The following is a 14,466-nucleotide window of genomic DNA, read 5'->3' as shown; positions in this document are numbered from 1 at the left end:
CACATAGAGGAAAGCATTATTACATCTGACTTTGGAACACAGTATCTTCACTGTATTTCTTCAGTATGATATACTCCAAAGACAAAAATACTGCATAGACATCTCAACGTCACTTGAAGTGAAATAACATAAAAATGGGAACAGCCTCCTCCTGATGCTCCGGAAAGATGAATATGAGAAGGGGACCATTATCTCTAACGGGAAAACTTCCGGCCTAAGGGTTGGGCCAAGTCAAGGTTCTGTGTGGGAATTCTGAGCATATCAATGGGAAGTGTGCAAGGCTTGTCATCTCCCTGAGCACTTGTTTCCTGTCCATGAACGACGAGAATAACCCAACTTTCCTGTTTTAAGTAGGGTTCTTTTTCTTCTTCTTCTTCTTCTTTTTTTTTTTTTTGAGAGGAATCTCGCTCTGTCGCCAGGCTGGAGTGCAGTGGCACGATCTCGGTTCATTGCCACCTCCGCCCCCCGGGTTCAAGCGATTCTTCTACTTCAGTCTCCCAAGTAGCTGGGACTATAGGAGCGCGCCACTACGCCCAGCTAATTTTTCTATTTTTAGTAGAGACGGAGTTTCATCATATTGGCCAAGATGGTCTCGATCTCTTGACCTTGTGGTCTGCCCGCCTCGGCCTCCCAAAGTTCTGGGATTACAGGCGTGAGCCACCGTGCCCGGCCTAGTAGTGTTATTTTTCACATACACCAATAGGCATCTTGGCTCAACATACGAAAGCCCCTTTCCACAGAGACAGCTGCCTCCAGCCTGAAGAAGTTGCCACAGGAGGTAGAAGGAGGTCCCTTGCCCATGCCTGGGAGACCCAGCCAGAGTGGACAGGGAGGCGGCCCGGGCCGGGGTGCCAGACTCGGCAAATAAACACAGCACTCCCAGGTAACCCTGAATTTCAGATAACCAACGAATAACTTTGTATGATACTATATTTGTACTCAAAAGTAACTCGTTTATCTGAAATTCAAAGTTGACTGCGCATGCGTTACTGTATTGTATCTGGCAACGCTCCACCTGGAGCCCTTAGGTTGGTTTTCCTACTCGGGTTTGTGGAAGGGGCGCCCCCTGTCTTGCAGGTGCCCGCGGCGCTCTCCACAGAGGAGGAGCGCTCGAGGAGCGCTGGCGGCGGCAGGGGCGGCAGGGGCGGCGGCAGGGGCGGCGGCAGGGGCGGCGGCAGGGGCGGCGGCAGGGGCGGCGGCAGGGGCGGCGGCGGCGGCAGGGGCGGCGGCGGCGGCGGCGGCGGCGGCAGGGGCGGCGGCAGGGGCGGCGGCCCGGCACTGACTGGAGACCCAGGTGAGTCCTAGCAACTCACACGGCCCAACCGTCAAAACCACCTCCGTGGTGGGCGCGCACCCTAGGCACGCACTTAGGCTCAATCCGGGAGTCGCCTCCGGCCACTGACTGGAGACCCAGGCGAGTCCTAAGGAACTGACAAGGCCCAACGGTCAAAACGGCCTCTGTCGTGGGCGCTCACCCAATGCACCCACCTACTCTCTCTCAATCCGGGCGTCGCCTCCCGTTGCCAGGCAACGACGGCGCGCGCAGCAAAGAGGAAGCGGGACTGACAGATGAGGAAACCGAGGTTTGCAGAGACTGAGTGACTTGTTGAAGATCACACAGCTAGTAAGAGGCAGAATCAAGACTGGAACTTGGGGGCTGGGTGCGGTGGCTCACGCCTATAGTCCCAGCTACTCGGGAGGCTGAGGCAGGAGAATCGCTTGAACCTGGGGGGCGGAGGTTGCAGTGAGCAGAGATCGCGCCACTGCACTCCAGCCCGGGCGACAGAGCTAGACTCCATCTAACAACAACAACAACAACACAAAATCGCGCCACTACACTCCAGCCAGGATGGTGAGACCCTGTCTCAAAACAAACAGCGGCAACATAAAAAACCCAAAAACCAAACCATAACAAAAAAAACCTGGAAATTGAACTTGGGCCCCAGGATGGAAACTGACTACCTGAAGAGGTGCTTTGGAAATTGCCTGGCCCAGGCACTTGCACTTGACATGCATGGGGTATATTCTTCCACGTACAATTACATATATGCATTCATATGATTATGTACAGTAGTAGTAGATTATTAAATGTTGAACAGCACTAACACACCATGTACATAATGGAACTGTATTTAATATTTATTTTTGGTAGTGATATGGCACATGAAAATAATTTGTTTTCTCATGTAGAAAATTCAGGGAATGGCTTAAATAGAATTTCAGCTTTGGGGGCTCATAATTGAGTGAGAGGCTTCTTCCTTGATTCCCCTGAGAAGGAAGAAATCTTCATTTTTGGTTTGCAAGACCATGAAAACAATAAGTACAACAAATGAAATACTTTACACTCAAGGAAACATGTTTTAAAAAACAGAGAAGATATAGAAAAGAAGTATAAGTAATATATTCAAAGAGAGACTAAACGATATTTTATTAATTTTAAAAGCCATAGATTATAAAAATAAAAGTTTGCCCTATGAAAATAGAAAGAAAATCCTTAAGATAGTAGGTGAAGAACAGAATGGATAATGCCAGAAAAATTTTGACCCGAGAGACCTAAATAAGTAATTCTCCCAAAATACAGTAAAAGGGGAATAATGACAAAGAATATAAAAGAGATACAGAGGATACATATACAGAAATTTCAATATGCATCCAAGTTATAGAAATATTAAATGGAGTAGAGTACAATCAATAATAATTATAACAACAATAGATGAGAAATTTTCAGGATTTAGCTAAAACATAAATCTTCATCTAAACTTCAGAGTGGAAAAACACATAATACTCAAAGGAAATACAATTATATTGACTTCCAATTTCTCATCACCAACACTAGGAAGAAGACAATTTGAAAGAAAAATCTTTGTCACCTTGGGTAAGCAAAGAGTTCTTGGACATAAGACCGACACCAAAGGACAAACTGATAAGGTAGATATTATGAAAATTAAAAACTTTACTTCTTCAAAAGACCATTAAAAGATTGGAAGGCTAGCCATAGTCTGGAAGAAAATAATTGCACATCATATAGTTAATAAGTTTGTATCTAGAAGACATAAAGAACTCTCATAACTCAATTTTAAAGAGTAAACAATAGGCAAAAAGATTTGAACAGATACTTCCCCAGGGAAGATACTCAGATAGAAAATAGGCACCTGAAATTAACATCACTAGTCATTAGAGAAATGCAAATTAAAACCACAACCAAATACCAATACACAATGATTAGAATAGCTAAAATAAAAAGACTTTACAATACCACATACTGGCAAGGAGGAGGAGTAACTAAAAATTTCTTATTGTTTAAATGCAGAGTGGTACCATGGGGTTGGAGCCTACTAGTCTAATGAGGTTTTAGCTTAATAAAAGTGTTTAATTTTCATTGAATTAATGTGGGATAAAGTTTTACAGTCCTTATTTTTCAGGAATTAAGTATGATATACTTGCTTAAGACTTTGAGAGTTGTTGTTCTGGCTAACCTAAATTCCTGATCCAATGCTAAAAATATTCGTGCAAGGGGGAAAGAAAAGATTGATAATATCCTAAGTGGAGATAGAAAGGCTATTTTGTTTGTATTCTTCACCTGGCATTTTGTTTTTATGTTGTTGGTTGTTGGCAATATTTTAAGTGATGTAGAGTAAATCAGTCATACATAAAAATATAAACTAAGTAAAGCTATGATAGCTACAAATGTTGGTATAATAAACTATTGTTCTTTGACATGAATAATAATTCATTTAGGTAAAAATCTGGTAAGTGATGGTAGACTTCCTAAGGAAAATAAGGTAACTGAAATTGTGGTTGCTTAGGGTGATAATTGATTTCATGTGTATGATGATGATAATGCTGTGGTACATATATTTAATAATAATTGCCTTCTGGGAGAACAGCTTAAATTTCTCATTTGCTTTACATCCTGCTGCTCATTTGAAATTTTCATTGGTTCACAGATATTTTAAGTAGCAAACACAGCTCTGAGGGCAGAAAATGAGTGAGACAGTTATTGCCTTGAATTATACTTCTGATGGTGCAAAGAGTAGCTCTTTCCCCCCGCCATCATACTTACTGTGATCTCTGTGGCTCCTGTAATTTTTTTTTCCTTTCCATAAACCGGAAATACATCATCAGAACAATTTATGGCTAGGCATGCCTGTAATCCCAGCACTCTGGGAGGCTGAGGTGGATGGATCACCTGAGGTCAGGAGTTCGAGACCAGCCTGGCCAACATGGCAAAACACTGTCTCTACTAAAATACAAAAAGATTAGCCAGGTCTGGTGGTGTGCGCCTGTACTCCCAGCCACTTAGGAGGCTGAGGCAGGAGAATCGCTTGAACCTGGGAGGCGGAGGTTGCAGTGAGCCGAGATCATGCCATTGCACTCCAGCCTGGGTGACTGAGGGAGACTCCGTCTCAAAAGAAGAAAAAAAAAAGAAAAATTTATTATTGAAATACTCAGTCAGCACCTCCAGCCCTCCCTACCAAGATGGCTTTGTGACAGGCCAGGTCTCACTAATGCAGGCCTCCATAACAACTGTTTCAGAGTGGTTAACTATTAAAAGCCAGTGCTCTTATACACAGGTTGGAATGTAACAAAAGCCCAGCAAGAGTTTTGCCTAGGCCTTTCCCGAACCTTAAAGCATGACTAAACATGTCTATTGGAAGTCTGAAGGAACTCCCCAAACCTTTGTGATTTAGCAGGAGACAAGATAAGGGTAATCACCCCAGCATCTAGACTCATTTAGATTAAGCAAATTTACTGAGGCTCCAGAGGAAGGTCATCAGGACTCAGACCTTAGTTATAGATTAAAAGAAGTTAATCACTTATGTCTTTAGATGAATGCACATTTACATGTAGACATATAGCTTAGAAGGTCTATGAACTCTGGAAAACTTTGTAATTTTGAGTTGGTCTGGCGATAATTTCTGGGCCTTTTCCTTGTAATTGGTTACAGAGATAAAAACTCTCTTCCTCCCCAGTACATTGTCATCTTGTTATTGGGCCATGAGAAATAGCAGCCTGACCCTCAGTTCGGTCCAGATACTCAGCTTGGTCTCTGTTGTGCCTGGATCACAGTTCAAATTCTTCTCATATCACATTTTGTTGTCTCATCATTCCCCGACTCTGCTTTCTTTCCAAGGTGTTAATTCCTAAAAACACTTATTTTTTAGGAATAAATGCCACTTTGTTTTAGCATCTGCTTCTGAAAAATCCAATCTGCGACAATCCTCTTCAGATGGGTTGAAGCAGAAGGAACAAGCCATGCTCACAGGGAGCAGGATTCTCCCTCTCCCTGTGAGTCACAGTTACTTTACAATTTACTATGCTTCATCCTTGCCCCAGAGCCTTCTGAAAATAATAAACTCTCATTAACCCAGAGAAATGACAATGTTGCATCAGTTATCTCTGTGAGGATTCCACAGAGCCTGAAGCCTTACATTTTCTACCAAGGGCATGAAAGAATTTTAGCTGCTGCTCAACTTCGGAAAGGGAAATGCCTTGAAAGTAAAATTGAAGGGGAGGTGGGATCCATTCAGACACTGAAATATTTCTCACATTCTAGGTTACTTAAAACTATTTTTCTAGTTTCTTCAGTAGAATTTTTAGTACACTTTGAAGTTGTTTTTGAAGTTTGAGTGCATACGAAAAACCATACAATTACATTGTTCTTTTCTACACCTTTCATAGATTGAACACACTCATGTAATTGTCATCCAGGTCAAGAAAAAACATTGCTGACACCCCCAATCCCATTTGTACATTCTTTCAGTTACCATCCTCCATCACATAACCAGTAGGTAAACATCTAACAATACCGTTTCCAGTGTACTTTGGAAATCCATATAAATAGAATTATAAAGGATATAATCCTCTCTGTTGGATTTTTTATTTTATATATTGTTTGTGAGATCCATGTATAATATTGTTGGCTGTGGTTGTAGTTTTTTCATTCTCGTTACTATATTGCACTCCATTGTGTGAATAGACCACATTTCATGTATTCACTTTACTGCTGGTGTTTTCTAGTTTGGCGCTATTATAAATAAAACTGTTATGGCTATTTTGTACATGTCTTTTGATGTCTTGTGTATGGAATTGGTTCCTTCTGGTGGGTTCGTGGTCTCACTGACCTCAAGAATGAAGCCACAGACCTTCACGGTAAATGTTACATCTCTTAAAGGTGGCATGGACCCAAAGAGTGAGCAGCAGCAAGATTTATTGTGAAGAGCGAAAGAACAAAGTTTCCACAGCATTGGAAGGGGACCCAAGCAGGTTGCCACTGCTGGCAAGGGGTGGCCAGCTTTTATTTCCTTATTTGTCCCCACTCATGTCCTGCTGATTGGTTCATTTTACAAACCTCTAGCTAGCTACAGAGCGCTGATTGGTGCGTTTTACAATCCTAGCTACAGAGCGCTGATTGGTGCATTTTACAATCCTAGCTACAGAGTGCTGATTGGTGCATTTTACAATCCTCTTGTAAGACAGAAAAGTTCTCCAAATCCCTACTCACCCAGGATGTCCAGCTGGTTTCACCTCTCAGTATTAGTTATACTCCCTCAAGCCTGAGAAATCTATTTGCTCCACATCCTCACTGACACTTGGAATTTTCAGGTATTTTTCATTTTAGCCATTATAGTGGGATGTAGTTATATAACATTTGAGTTTTCTTTGATGATTAATGAAATTGAGCAATTTTCAAATGCTCTTTGGTTATTGGAAAATCACTTTTTGTGACATATCTGTTCAAGTATCTTGCCCAATTTTTTCTAAGTTGTTTATCTTTTTTTATTACCTGTAGGAATCATTTATATATTCTGCATATAAGCCCTTCATAGACATCTGAATTGCAAAACTTCTCCCCTTACGAGAGATACCTTTAAAGCTTTTTTAGTAGTGCTTTTTAATGAACAGAAATTCTTAATGTAGACCAGGCATGGTGGCTCATGCCTGTAATCCCAGCACTTCTGGAGGCCAAGGCGGGTGGATCACCTGAGGTCAGGAGTTTAAAACCAGCCTTGCCAACGTGGTGAAACCCTGTCTCTACTGAAAATACTAAAATTAGCTGGGCATGGTGGCAGACGCTTGTAATCCCAGCTACTCGGGAGGCTGGGGCAGGAGAATCACTTGAACCCAGGAAGCAGAGGTTGCAGTGAGCCAAGATTGTGCCTTTGCACTCCAGCCTGGACTCCATCTCAAAATAAATAAATAAATGAGTAAAAGAAATTCTTAATGTTAATACTGTTGGAACTTGTGTTTATTTCCTGTGGTAATTGTATACTATTTAAGAAAACCACTTACTCCAATGTCATGAAGATGTTCTCTGTTTTCTTCTGAAAAGTTTATTGCTTTATCTTTTTATGTACTTTATATTAAAGTATAATACAGCAAAATATATCCTTTTAGTGTATTAGTTCTGCAAGTGTTGACAAAGGGATATAGTCATGTAACCACTGCCATAATTAATATACAGAACAGTTAAATTACAACAAAAAATTTCCCTCCGTCCTTTTGTGATTAACTTCTCCTTTGCCAAACCCTATGCTTTCTGTTCCTATAGTTTTGTCTTTTCCAGAATGTCATTCAGTGAATTCATACAGTATGGAAACTTTTGTGTCTTGCTTCATTCACTTAGCACAGTGCATTTGAGATTCATCCTTGTTGTAGCATGTATAGGTAGTTCTTCCTTTTTATTGTGGAGTAGTGTTTCATTGTTTGGATGTTCTGCAACTTGTTAATCCATTAACTAGTTGAGAGACATTTGGGTTCTTCTGGTTTGGGTAGTTACATATAAGGCCGCTATAAACAATCTTGTACAGGTTTTTGTGTAAACATTTCATTTTGGTAATATGTAGGAGTGGGGGCTCTAAGTTATGTGGTACATTTATGTTTAACTTTATAAGAAACCACCAAATTGTTTTCCAAATGATGGTACCATTTTGCATTTAAACAATAAGAAATTTTTAGTTATTCTTCCTCCTTGCCAATATGTGGTATTGTAAAGTCTTTTTATTTTAGCTATTCTAATCATTGTGTATTGGTATTTGATTGTGGTTTTAATTTGCTTTTCTCTAATGACTAATGGTGTTAATTTCAGGTGATTATTTTCCATGTGACTATCTTCCCTGGGGAAGTGTCTGTTCAAATCTTTTTGCCTATTGTTTACTCTTTAAAATTGAGTTATGAGAGTTCTTTATGTATTCTAGATACAAACTTATTATTAAATATTTGATGTGCAGTTATTTTCTCCCAGCCTATGGCTTGCCTTTTCAATCGTGTATAAGCCATATCAGGTGTATACAGTGAATCTTAGGGAACCAATAGATATTATGTTTTAGACTATTCCTATGTAACTGAATAATTCTTTTTTCCTGAATATGTTACAACATGTGAAACTCTTCTAAATCTGAATAAAATAAGAATATAAACTTCTGTAAGAGAAAAAATCAGAAAAAAAATTGATATAAAATTAAGTGTCCTCTTTTTGTGGGATCAAACATAGTAGTATTAAGGTTATGTTTGTGAATAGCACAGGTGTAGTAATGCCAGCGCTAAAACTAGAAGAGAAAGTAGCAAGAGCACAGCTGTAATTAATACAGATCAAATAAATATCAATTTTTGATGTTGGATATAGTTTGTGGTTGAATATTAATAACTGTTAAAATTAGTAGCATCTAACATTGATGAAATATTTGCTAAATGTAATGAGAAAATGGTTTGATCTACAGAAGCTCCTGCCTGGGCTAAATTTCCAGCTAAAAGTGCTGTTTTAAAGCTTTAAAATGATTCCACTTCCATAGTTTGCTACTTGAGTAACGTATATTTTGATGTGATAGGAAAATGTAATTCCCCCTCCCTGCAAGAGTGTTATGTCACACCTCATCAGACCACATATGTGAGTAATTGACCTCAACTCCAAAATACATATAAACCTAAGATTTTGACAGACACTTTGACAGCTCAGACTGTGGCAAAGCCCCAAACAGGTGGGTAGACTGGTCACCCTGTTTAGCAGCAGCTTAGACTATTGCAAGAGGAGGAATGATAGGGGCAGAAGTCAGAAACCTATTCTGTATTTCTGGGAATACTTTATCTGGAGCCCCAATTATTAATGGAATTAATAAATTACTGAAACCATTGATTAGAATAGGTAAAACCATAAAAAATTATTGCAAATATATAGGCAGCAATGATAACATTACAGATTTGATCATCTCCTAATACATAGCTTCTGGCTGACCCAATTTGGTATGGACATGTCCTGCACATGTACCCTAGAACTTCAAATAACAATAAAGATTTTAAAAAGCCCACAAGCTACAAAAACAAAAAAACAAAAAGAAGATGGAAGGCAGTCCCCACTATTCTGGCTTAGGCACCAAATTATAATGTGTCAGTGTTTTTGTGGTTTGTTGAGAATAATCAACGATTAATGAACATAGGGAGAAGCAAGGTAAAAATGGCTGAGTGAGCATTAGTCTGTAAATCTAAAGTCAGAGATTAAACCTCTTTTCACCAAGTCCTGAGGTGAAATTTCACACTGAATTTGCAAAGTTAAAGGAGCAGCTTCAATTCTGCAGCAGTAGGGGGGCACTTCTGCATTTTTTTTTTCCAGGGAGGGAAAAGTAGATTAAAGCCAGTTGGTTAAGATATTTAGCCGCTAACTAATGTAATGGATGAATATTATTATATTATTAAAATTAATAAATTATCAATTATTAAAATCCTTCTTTGAGTCTAAAAAACATAGGCCATCAATATTAATGAAGTTATGAATACAAAAACTATGAAGACCTAAACTGCAACCCTTATATAATTTCCACAGCTGACCAAAAGCCAGAGAAGCATAACTAATCAAGGTCAATGACCATAGAAAAGTCAATTTGTGTGTTAATCTCATTTGAAGATATATTATACTCATGAGCCATACCTTCATTAAGCTTAAAAACTGACACAATTTTCATACGTTTAAATCAAGAAACTTCAATATATATACCCAGCCAGGTTTATACTATGGGCAATGCTCAGAAATTTGTGAATCAAATTTCAAGTACAATGTACTTGAATTAGTACCATCAAAACGTTTTGAAAATTGATCAATATCTATATTATAATATCCTTGTGAAGCTAAATAACAACCTTTTAAGTTAAAGACTGAGAGTAAAAAAAAGTTGTCTCTGGCTTATTTATTATGTAAATCTTTATAATGATTGTAAGTTTCAAAGGCCCAGACTGTTTCAACTACAGATGCAGGTGAAGCTAACGTAGAGAAATGAGAACACTTACTATATATGGCTTGTTTTATTTTCTTGGGGGATAGAGAAAAGTTATAGGGAATTATTCCTTATATAACTCTAACTCTATTTCCTATGTAACTTTAATGCTAGGATTAAGTATCAAACTTAATAGGCCCCTCTCTGCAATAGGTTCGTTTCAGGAATCACTGGCCCTAGGAATCAACAAAGCTCAGAGTTGGAGGAAAAACCAAGCTTTCAGTATTTGAGGCAGCCCCTTGTGGAAGGCAGTCATTAAAAACTAAAAGAGAAAAAAAAATTTAGAAGATACATTCTTTTAGTAGTCAAGACAAAATGCTACTAGGAAAGTAAAAAGAAAATTAGAGGAGGAGATTGTCATCTGCCGTTACTCCTTGTGTACTTATTTACCCTGGGGAAGTCATGGAGAAAAAAGTTTCTAGATTTAGGTATCTGTTGTATCTGTTGGCTAAAAAACATATTGATGCTATAAAAATATAGCACCTGTTCCTCCTCAGCATCTACTCATATTTACCATGTGATAGTCTGAGTTTTGAAATCACGGTTTAAATTATCTATCTGTGTCAATTTGGATTTTTTTGAGGCAAGGTAGTATATATACCTGAACAATTTTATATTGTGTGGCAGAAATTCCTACATGTAAAATAGATCACTGTGGTCAACAGAAAACAGAGTTCTATTTAAATACTTGGAATAACTTAATTTTATACATCCTTTTATCTACAGATCCTGGCCTTTACAGTTCAAGGTTATACATAAACGGGTCTGGTTAAGATAGGCATGTCTGCACAAAGTCTTTTTGGTAAGAGAATGATACAAGCATATACAAAAGAGTTAATTCATATATTTTATCAACCGAATTCTTCTTCTTTTTTTTTTTTTTTGAGATGGAGTCTTGCTCTTATCACCTAGGCTGGAGTGCAGTGTCACGATCTTGGCTCACTGCAACTTTTGCCTCCTGGATTCAAGCGATTCTCCTGCCTTAGCCTCTCGAATAGCTGGGGTTACAGGTGCCCACCACCACACCCGGCTAATTTTTGTATTTTTAGTAGAGACGGGGTTTCACCATGTTGGCCAGGCTGGTCTCGAACTCCTGGCCTCATGATCCACCTGCCTTGGCCTGTCAAAGTGCTGGGATTACAGGCGTGAGCCACCGCACCCGGCCTCAACCGAGTTCTAACAAAAATATTGATTATTACAGAATGAAACCTTAACGCCTAATTTCAATTTTTGTGTTGTCCCACAGTGACACCTATTGATGGATACTGCGTGAGTCTCCTTTTTCTTCCCTTTATTGCCTTGCTTAATAAATACTGCAATAAGCATCCTTGTGAATATATGCTTACATATTAGTATATCTCTTAAAGTGTACTTGGAAATAGAACTTTTGGGCAAAAGGTATGCATAATTAAATTTTGATAAGAGCTGCCAATTTATACTTCAATCTACACTCAAACTAATAATTTATAAAATTATTGGAAATACGGAATCATTTTGATTATTGTACTTTATAGTGTTTTCTCTATTTTGACTTCATAAATCTAATATACCAAATCCCTTAAATTACAGTTTTATCATATCTTTCTGAATTTTGGTACAGAACAAACTGTACCAAATGTGGAGTAGGCAACCTGTGTTCAATTTCCTAATACACTATTTATTTCCTTTGGGTTATTAGTAATTCATTTAGATCAGTGATTTTTGTACTTTTTTGACTGAGACAGCCCAAAGTAAGAAATAGCATGGCCCAGTGCATACACACAAATGCACACATACATGTGTATGGCACACACATACACTTTCATAAAGTACAAATAAAAGTTTTATAAAACTGTAGTTACCAGGATTATATGTGACGTACTCTATTTTCTTTTGTAATGCTTTGTAGTTATTTTTTATTAATGGTCACCAACAGCTAAAAGGCTTTCACTAGCTGCTAATGACTCAGTAGGTCATCACTCCACAGTTTGAACCATGCTGAAAACTTCTTTGAGTCTTGATCAATAAATTAATAAATAAAATAAGGTTAATAGTAATTATATAATTATGTAATATATTATATAAAAATCATGTCAAAATTTATGTTTCTGCTTTAAAATTCCATGATTCCAAGAATAGCTCTCATTCTGTTTCTTAAAATGTCTTTCATGAATTTCTAAACAGAAAAGAAAATGACATGAACCTGAGAACAACTTTCCGTGATCCAAAACTTTCCCAAATAATTTACTACATCTTGCAAAGAGACATAAAGGTGGTGATGAGACTTGAAGAAGAATGTCACTCAAAGATACAAGGAAATCCTCAGCTTTTTAATTCATTAACAACAATTTGGAATCAGAATCTATCCTGTTTTTGGTACGATTCCATAACAAATTGCATTGAAGCTAATGTATCTTCTCAGAAAAGAAAATTGTTTTCAGGAAATAAATGGCCTTACAAGCCAAGCAACTGTGGAATCTGGGGCTCATGGGAAGTAAGTGAACTGTTAGGAATGGCATGACTTGAGAAGTAACAGTGGTCTTCTTTCCACGTCATTTAAAACTTTTTTCACATAGCTGCCAGAGTTCGTGGAATTTCAGTTTGAAGTGTGCCTATTAAGGTTTTGAATAATTCTATTAAATGGGACACCTATTACCCATGAAAGGAGGTACAGTAAGCCTTCTGCAGTCATGGTCATATTATACTAAAACAATTGGTCTATTAGACACCATACAAGGCCTTGAGTAATAAGTCTTGATGGACACAAAGGGATTTTTGCTCTCAAGGTGATTACAGTATAGGAGCTAAATTTAAATTTTGAGCCAGATGATCTCTATTATACTGTTGTAGACCATGGCCAGAATTGCCATGCTCAGTTGCCTTCAGAGCTTGTAATATCAGACATATTACAGCCTGTGCAGACTAACAGTCTGGTTATCACTCCATAGTTGGAATGTAAGAGTGCACATTTGATGCTTGATCACTTTTGCCTGGAGATAATATGACAATTGGCCCTAATGGCATGATAAGATAAGGTATCCAGTCTGGGGACAGTGGCTTATGCCTGTAATCCCAGCACTTTGGGAGGCCGAGGCAGACAGACCAGCCTGAACAACATGTTGAAACCCTGACTCTACTAAAAATACAAAAATTAGCCGGGCATGGTGGCATGCACCTGTAATCCCGGCTACTCGGGAGGCTGAGGCACGAGAATCACTTGAACCCAGGAGGTGGAGGTTGCAGTGAGCTGAGGTGGGCAACAGAGGAAGACTCTGTCTCAAAAAAAAGAAGATACTGTATCCAAAACCCAGATGACAGATTAGAACTCTGTGGCTAGTTACATGTACAGTCAATTCTCATTATTCATGGATACTGCATTTGCAAATATGCGTGCTTGTTAAGATTGTAACTCCAAAATTAATACTCAAGGTCATTCATGAAAATGTGCAGAGCAGCAAAAAATTTGTGTCTGTCAGTGTGCACATTCCCAGCTGAGAGTGAACAAGGGGAAACTGGCTTCTTACTTATGTCTGTGTCTTTGTGTCTTTTTCGTGGTTTATTAGGGGTGATACTTTTTTTCATTTTTGTGCCTGTATTAGTCAGGGTTCTCTAGAGGGACAGAACTAATAGGATACATATATATATCTCATATACATATGAGTTTATGAGTATTATATATGAGTTTATATAATACACTCATATGAGTTTAACAAACTAATGTAATATATAGCACAAAACGAATGAATTCATATTATCATATGAGTTTATATGTATATTAGTTTATTATATAAATATATATGAGTTTATTAAGTATTAACTTAAATGATCACAGGTCCCACAATAGGCTGTCTGCAAGCTGAGGAGCAAGGAGAGCCAGCCCAAGTCCCAAAGCTGAAAAACTTAAGAGTCTGATGTTCGAGGGCAAGAAGCATCCAACACAGGAGAAAGATGTGGGCTGAGAGAGTGCCTTTATTGGTGACTTTGCTGTTTAAAATGATCCCCAAGCCCAGTACTAAAGTCCTATATAGTGTTCCTAAGTGTGAGAAGTCTGTGACGTGCTTTAAAGAGAAAATATATGTTAGATAAGCTTTGTTTGGGCATGAGCAATAGTGCAGTTGGCCATGAGTTCAATGTTATTGAATCAACAACATATAGTAAATAAGATGTCTTTATTTTTATTTTATTACATATGTTTTTCAGCTTTATTGAGGTGTAATTGACA

General features: G+C 38.3%; 1 protein-coding gene across 7 annotated transcripts in view; it reads left to right on the top strand.

Moving 5' to 3' along the window:
* The first annotated feature begins 1,519 nt into the window (after positions 1-1,519).
* The window catches only part of CD163 (CD163 molecule), a 145,316-nt gene continuing 132,369 nt past the window's right edge, over positions 1,520-14,466 (top strand). For 4 of the 7 annotated variants that reach the window (XM_063786267.1, XM_063786268.1, XM_063786270.1 and 1 more), the window contains exons 1-2: positions 1,520-1,624; positions 2,837-2,928. The gene's annotated coding sequence lies outside the window, so the exon portion shown is untranslated. Of the gene's footprint in view, positions 1,971-2,836; positions 2,929-14,466 lie in introns of all 7 variants that reach the window. The other 3 variants (XM_063786271.1, XM_063786269.1, XM_063786265.1) reach the window with 1 other exon arrangement.

This window comes from Pan troglodytes, chromosome 10 (genome assembly GCF_028858775.2).
Source record: "Pan troglodytes isolate AG18354 chromosome 10, NHGRI_mPanTro3-v2.0_pri, whole genome shotgun sequence".
Classification (NCBI taxonomy): Eukaryota; Metazoa; Chordata; class Mammalia; order Primates; family Hominidae; genus Pan; species Pan troglodytes.
Note: the sequence above shows the minus strand (reverse complement) of the source record. Positions and strands in the feature narration are given on the sequence as shown.